Source organism: Carlito syrichta, unplaced genomic scaffold, assembly GCF_000164805.1.
Source record: "Carlito syrichta isolate Samal-C Ts95f unplaced genomic scaffold, Tarsius_syrichta-2.0.1 Scaffold100615, whole genome shotgun sequence".
Taxonomy (NCBI): Eukaryota; Metazoa; Chordata; class Mammalia; order Primates; family Tarsiidae; genus Carlito; species Carlito syrichta.
In genome coordinates, this window is record NW_007044711.1 from 83899 (window position 1) to 92229 (window position 8331).

An 8331-nucleotide genomic window follows, 5' to 3' on the forward strand; every position below is an offset into this window, starting at 1 on the left:
CACTGTTCACAACAGCCAAGATACGGAATCGACCTAAGGGTCCACAAATGGAGGTTTGGATAAAGAAGTTGTGGTGTATACACAATGGAATACCACCCAGTCATAAAAACATGACCATAATCATGTCTTCCGCAGCAACGTGGATGGAAATGGAAGCCATTATCCTAAGGAAAACAACTCAGAAACAGAAAATCAAATTCTGCATGCTCTCACTTATTAAGTTGGAGCGAAACAGCAGGCACACATGGACACAAAGAGTGGAACAACAGACACTGGAGATGACAAAAAGGGAGGGTGTGAGGAAGGTGAGAGTTGAAAAATTACCCACTGGGTACAATGTTCACCATTCGGGGGACGGGTGCACTAAAGCCCAGACTTGACCACTACACGATGTGCATGCGTGTAAGAAACCTGTACTTACAACCCTACATATGTGAAAATTAAAAAACATATATATGTTCTTAGACACGCTTGCCTACTTATTCTTTTTGATTAATTTTATTTGCATCTTCTCAAGTTCTAAGTAACATTCCAAGGGGTGTTACAGTAGAACCGGGTACATCTCCCCACACATCGGTTACCCTCTTCCTCTCTACTGGGGCACACGGCATCCCAGAATAAAGACTACTTTCCCAGCCTCCCTCAGTGCTGTAGGCGTGACCTCATGACTAAGTTCCAGCCGGCGGGCCATGAGTAGAAATGTCCTGTACAACTTGGTTGGGGGGAAGAATCCCTGGGCATGCTCCCGGCTTCTTCTTTATCCCCCTTTCCCCTGACTGAAATACAGAAACATGGGCCACTTTGGACCACAGAGAGGACGGTGGAACAATACGAGAGAAGGAGCCAGGGTCTCAGGGGACCACCTCATAGGGCAGAGCTGCCACTCTACTTCTGGACTGTTCTATGACAGAGAAATAAACCTCCATCTTGTTTAAGCAATTGTCCCTTAGAAGCAAAGTTACAGCTCAACTAATATAGGCACCAATTACTATTAAGATAAATGTTTATATTTATTTAAGAAATAATGTCTTCACTTTGTTAGTCTTTTAGTTGGAGACAAGCAGTTATATCTCATTATTCACTTATTTTCCTCATTAGCGTTTTGCCATTTTCTTTGAAGAAAATCTTTTTATGTCAAGCTAAACAGACATTCACGTATTTTTTTGCTGCCATAAACAATCTCTCCTCAACTCGAATTCTAACTGTGTGGCAAGAATTTTATCAATTCTAGACTTCAAGAATTTTTATCGCTATGTATCATTCCACTTGAACAGTTTCAGTAAGCGTCAAGGGCCTTATTAATAAACCTGTGGCTGAAGAATCTGCTGAAATCTCAAATGAGAAGTCAGAGCAACTGAGACCCTGGAAAGTTTTCAAACACCACAGTTCTGCGGTTACTAATTTATGGTCAGCCAAGTGGCAGGAACCAGAAGGCTGCCGCCATCTGGTGCAAATGGAAAATGGAAGTTTCTGAGATGATCAGAATGACATTCAGTTCACACCAAAGTGGACCTCCCGAGAACAAGGCTGACCGTAGTGAGCATAGGAGAAAGCGTCTGGCCTCTACTGATTCCACCTGGTTGGGGCTCTGGATGGTGCTTTGGCTGCGGGTTCGACTCTGCCCCTTGGGCTACAAGCAAACTACATTTTCCAGACTCTCTTGCCAGCTGACTCTCTGGTAAGGGGTGATACTGGCACGTGCTGGTGAAAGACTGGAAGACAGGAGGAAGTAAGTCCTCTTTCTACTCCTCCAACTTGGTGAGGCTTCAGACAGAGGCAGTGATAGTAGCAGGCAGTGGAGGGTGTTTACGTGGGACTCGCACAACAGCCGGAGGCATCCAGGATCCAGAAGAAGACATGGCACGTCCAGCTGCGCTGGGTCAAGTACAAGCTTCAGGCGTGACAATGACTACCTGATGCCCACATCCATCTCTTGGATGCAGACCTCGCATCTGAGCTCGGAGCAGTGCACCTAAGGCCCTGCCTGTTGTCTTCACCTCCAGGGGCATCCCTGAACAGAACCCGGCCTTTCTTCTCTTTCTTCCATTACTTGGTCGCCACACCATCCACACAGTCATCCGAGCCAAGAACCTGCAGGTCAACCCCCGGTCTGTATTCCCAACCCCAGTCACTCCCTGCCAGCCAGCAATACCTTCCGATTCCCCACCACATTCCTTTAGTGAAAGTCACTCTCCTGGACTCCTCTGTCTTCATTTCGTCCCTGCAAAGTCATCATTCCAAAATATGGGGATCTGCTTACTGGCTCCCAACTCGTCTCGGGTTCTGTGACTTCGTGTGACAAGTTTGTATGTCACGTTCCCCAAAGATGGTACTGTCAGGAGCCTGAACGTGCCAGAATGTTGCCTTTGCCTGGGATGTGCCCGCTCCAACCACCTGCCTGCTGAATCACTCTTCCTCCTGAAATCCGGCTCAAGCATCTCTTTCCTTCGCTCTGAGGTCATGTTTCAACAACACACCCATCCCTGGGCACTTTCCTGTCTGTTCCAGTTCCTCACATTATTTGGTGGCCTCACCATCCACTCAGCCATCTCAGCTAAAGTCTGCAGGTCAGTCCTCACAATGAGCTGAAACTGTCCTTGCAACTTCCTGGAGCACCAGAGCTTTGTTCATTTTGTTTTCTTAACACCAAGACAGAGGCTGGCACAAAGGAGATCCCCAAGAAGCACCTCACATGGGATGGGATATGCATTACACGTGGCCTGACATCAAACTTCCAAGAAAAGCATTGTCTCAATATTGGTTAAGGGTAAAACCCAAACCGAAGGTCAACAGAAATTGTAATGGCAAGAATAAAGCCTAAGACCCACTGAAACATCCTAAGTGTCCAACAAGGGGAAACCTGACACAAACTGTATGAATACTCTGCAGTAATTAAAATCGAGCTACACAGTGGGGTCTCTGATGGGTAGCATCAGTGTCACCTGCGAGCAGTTAGAAAGGTAGAGCCTCCCTCTCTCTCTCTCTCTTTTTGTTTTGGTGGAAGGGTCAATTCAGAATCTATAACCCAAGCGTTCTGTAATGTATATTTTTTGTTGTTTTTTTTTTAAATTAAAGAAGAGCAATGCTGGAGAGGAAAGGGCAAAATTGGAGTTCAGTTTAGGACATGATAGCAAGTTTAATAAGTCCTCAACACATCAAAGTGGAAATGACAAGTAGGCATTTGAATATATGAGTTTGGAGTTCAGGAAAGAGGTCAAAGTTGGAGACAAATTTTGGAGTTGTTAATATTTAGGAGATATTAAAGTCATGATATCTGGGAATATACCCAGAAGAACTCAAATCACTCTACAAAAAAGATACCTACACATGTATGTTTATCGCAGCCTTGTTCACAGTGGCAAGAACACGGACCCAACTGTGCTGCCCAGCAAAAGAGGACTGGATTAAAAAAATGTGTTACATATACACGATGGAATATTATGCAGCCATAAAGAAGCACAAAATCAGGAACTTTGCAGCAACTGGATGTTTCACAGAAACAAAGAACTGAGTATCACATGGTCTCACTCCTAAGTGGACCTTGAACAACTATCATAATACTAAAAGAAAAGGATTGACAGTAGCAGGAAACTGAGGGGGATTGGGGGGTGGGGAAGCAGGATTGGCAGTAGTGGGAATCTGCCTGTGGACAGGGGGGCATACCTCATCAACAAGGGTACCTGCAAAATGAATATCTGTATACCTAACCCTGACTTACACCCCACAATTTTAAAATAAAAAATTTAAAAGTTAAAAAATAAAATAAAATAAAACAAAGGTAGAGTCTCAGGCCTCATTCCATCCCTACTGACTCAGACTCTGCATTTCAATGAGATCCCCAGGGGCGTCATAAGAACATTAACGTTTGAGAAACACTAGCTTAAAGTACTGAAGACATCTATGCATCGACACAGAAAGAGACAGGAAAAAAGCAGTTCTCCAAAAATGTATGTGCATATATACATGTTGTCAAGTTCTGGGGTGTGTCTGTCTTAGGTGTGAGAATTTGACCTCGCAGGGAGTTCCATCAGGTCCCCCTCCTTGGGTTCAGTGGGTGTTTATTTCCTCTGATTTACAGGGACCAGCAGATTCTATGCCCCTCAACACCACACAAGTGAACCGAGTGAAATGACATACGACTAATGAATGGTGAGGTAGCCTTAAGATGCTCCCTTGGAAGACCCAGGGTTTATTTGTTGAAGGTCATAATCACTGCTATGCCATCTGCACTGTTTTCATTCATTTCTTTTGTCTTTAATGCTCTGTTTGGTGGAGAACGGTTTGCAATTAAAGGTTCAGTGATAGAAACATGGAATCAAGGGCATGCTTTAACCCTTGGAATAACTGTGTGCCATCAATTTCATAGGCAATGATGATTTTAGCTAACAAAAATGATCAGAGCACAGGAGAAGACTGTCTCTGCAGCCTAGGTGATAACAGGCAGGGGGACACCTGGAAGATGATATACCTGTTATCAACAGTGGTGGTGCAACTGTGAGCAGGTTCATCTCTCTTTGCGTTCCTTTTTATACCATTTGAATTCTTTACAAGTTACATTTCTGAAAAATTGAAACTATTTTCATTTGGGGGAAGAACCTTGAGCTATGACTTATATTTAAGTTATGAAAAGATATTTGAAAACCACCCAAACAAAATATTTTTAGAAACCTGGGAACATCGGGAAGATGGTGGCTGAGTCAGTCGGACTATGTGAGTCCCCGTGTGAGGGACAGTATGGAAAATTTTGTGTACGTGCTGGTGAGTGAGTGGGCGTGTGAGTGGCTGGCTGAGTGAAGGCTCAGGAGCTGGTGGCCAGGGCTCTCCTGGTGCAATGGCTGGTGCCACAGCTGCTGGCTTGGACCCTAGTGACTCCTGGGATGCTGAAGCCAAGTGCCATTTTCTTTTCTTTCTCTCTCTCTCTTTTTAAATCAACAAACCCTTCTTGGGAAGAAAATGCTGGAAGAGACTGTCTAAGTGGGGGCTTGAGAGCAAGGGGCCAGGCCCCTGGTGCAACAGCTGGTGCTGCAGCTTCTCTACTTCGTCCCTGGCCCTTCCCAGGTCACAGAAGCCGTGAGCCATTTTTTTTAAAGGACAGAAGTTTTCCTTTGAAAAAGCGGCCAGGGGAAACTATCACCCCAGGCTTTCCCTCACCATTGCAGCAGGAGAGAGACTGCCAGCTCCTGGCTCTGCCTCACCACTTCAGCACCTGGCAGGGCACTGGCAGCAGGGGCTGCGGAGAGAGTCCAGAGGCAAGGTTCCACGGAAGAGGACAAGAGAGGTACCTCACCACCATCTTGAAGGCGGGGTAGGAAATTGCTCTAACTTGCTCACCACGGAGCAACAGACCAGATCTCTGGGACTGGTGGTTCAACTACTCAGGAATTGATTGTGGCCCAGAGGGAATATCCTGAGAGCACAAACTTTGGAGGGACAAATGCTGAGTTCCAGGCACCCCACCCCCTACCCTGATCCAGCCACTGGACAAAGGGTGTGGCCAGAAAAGGATGAGGAAGGACTCCAAAGAGATCAGTGGTGAGTCTGGGGCTGTCCCAAACCCCCTCCTCCCCAGCAGTCCTCTGAACATCAGACCCACACAGCTGGGTCATGACTGAGAGGGACAAGTCCTGGTGGAGCCTGGACATCAGTCACAGTAGGAGAACGCCATTCCAGGATAGGCCTGGCTGGGGCACCCTCCCCATGAGTACATACCTGGGGAAGAGACAATCCCGCACCTCCCCACCGGAGGAGATCTCCCTGACCATATGAGAGTGGGAGGGGAGGCCTGCAGCCAACCCGCCTCCACTGCCCCTCCTCCTTTCCTGCTTTATTCCCTGAGGAGAGAGTGAAAGAGGTGGCTCTGCAGGACAGACTTGATGAGAGGAACAATTACAGAGCCTGCCACAGGGGGGAAGGTTTTTTTAAATTTTCAATTATTTTTTAATTTAAAAATTTTTTTTGACTGTGTGTTAATTCATCTATTTTCAAACTATTTTTCCTTCATGCATGAATGTGTATGTGAGGGTCTGATCTGCATCCTCCCCCAATTTTTTTTCTTTTCTTGTTCTGTTTCTTTTTTTATTTGTCATTTTCGGTTTATGTGTTTATGTGAAAGATTGAGTGTTCATTGTTAGATTTTGTTGTTGTTGGTTTTTTGCTCTTCTGGGGTTCTTTTTAGCATTCATTTGCTATAGTTTAAGGTGTGTGTCAATATAGGTGTGAGGGTTTGACCTGAATCCCTTTTCAAAAACTTTTTATTTTTATTTTATTTTATTTTTTTACTTTTCCTCTGGTCTTTCTGTGTTTCTTCTCTATTCACTTTGTGCTAGGCGTGTGTGTGTGTTTAGTTTTCTTGGGGTTTTTTTTGCTTGTTTCTTTTGATTTGTTTTGTTGTTATTCCAGTTTGTTTTGAGGTGTGTGTGTACTGTTCAATTGCTTTTGCATTGGTTTCTGCTTTGCACTGTCATATAGAGTGGTGGTGGGGAGTGGGTTCACATACCACAATAAGTGAACATTTCAGTTTGCAAGTAGTTTCTGATTCCTAGCGCCCCATCCCATATTTTATTCAAATTTCAAAAACTACAAGAGATGGCAAAGCTTCTCATCCACCATCCTATTTCAAAATAGAACAAATCCAGAGTCCGGATCAGGGAAGAATAGAGGACTGAGCAAACATCAGAAGGGAAAGCCTCTCCCACTGACACTGAATAAAAGAACTAAAGAGAAAAACAAGAGATCTGTCACAAATGAGGAAAAACCAAAGGAAGGCCTCAGGCAATTTCAAGTGTACCAAAGACAAAACTCCTGAAAAATCAGACCTTGGTGCCCAAATAATGGAAGTCATCAATGACTGGTCCCAGAACATGACTGGGATCAGGGAATGGATGGAAAGAGTGAATGAGACTCAAGAAAGACAAGGTGCAACACTGAAAGAACTTGTAACAGAGATTTTGGCAATAAAAAATTTCATCCAGGAAATAAATAACAAGATGACGAGCATGGAAAGCAGAATTAATCTAGCTGAAGAAAGAATCTCAGAACTTGAACACCAGAACATGGAATTAACCAGATCTGTAAAAGATGACTCAGAAAGAAAGAACAAAGCCTACAAGAGATGTGTGATTATATCCAGAGGCTGAACCTACACCAGATTGGTATCCCAGAAGAAGAAAGGGAAATAGAGAACAACCTGGAGCACGTATTGCAGGAGGTAATCCAAGAAAACTTTCCCCATCTCACCAGAGATGTGACCAGACAAGCACAAGCGATACAGAGAAGCCCCACAAGACAGCAAATGAGAAGACCCCTAGACACATAGTAATTTGCCTACACAAAGTAGGCACAAAAGAAAAAAATCCTAAAGGCAGTAAGAGAGAAAGGTCAGACTACCTACCAGGGAAAACCAATCAGAATAGCAGCAGAAAAACTACAAGCAAGAAGGGACTGGAGCCCTATATTCAAAGTCCTCAAAGATAAACAATTTCAACCAAGAATTTCCTATAAAGCCAAGCTCAGCTTCATCAGTGATGGAGAATTAAAATCCTTCCCAGACATCCAATCCCTAAGAGATTATGCAGCTTCCAGGCCAGCTCTACAGGAGACACTGAAAAAGGTATTAAGCACAGAAGAAGGAAAAAAAAAGGAATGACCATACCCCTCCCCAAGAGAACAGCAGAGTACAGAAATAACAGAGAATACAGCTCAACAAGAAACTTGAAAGCACACACATACATTAACCCCAAAGACAAAAGAAAACAAGCAAATAAAGAAAAAAACTTATAAGAACCTCATGACAGGGACAAACAATATTATTTCAATAATCAGCCTGAATGTGAATGAACTATATGCACCACCGAAAAGACACAGAATGGCAAACTGGATAAGAAACCATGACCCAATGATTTGCTGCATCCAGGAGACTCATCTCACTACAAGGGTTGCACACAGACTCAAAGTTAAAGGATGAAAAATGAATTTCCAGGCAAATGGATCACAAAAGAAGGCAGGAGTTGTGATCTTAATATCAGACAAAACAACCTTTAAGCTACCAAAAATTTAAAAAGATGTAAAAGGACACTACATAATGATAAAAGGTTCTATCCATCAACAAGAAATATCCATCCTAAACATATATGCACCCAACACAGGAGCACCAGCATTTATAAAGCAACTACTAAATAAACTAAAAAAAGATATTTACTCTAATACTATTATAGCAGAGGACTTGAATACCCCACTGACATCCCTAGATAGATAATCGAGGCAAAAAAATCAACAAGGAGATCCAGAACCTAAACTTGACACTCAACCAAATGGACTTAATAGATACCTACA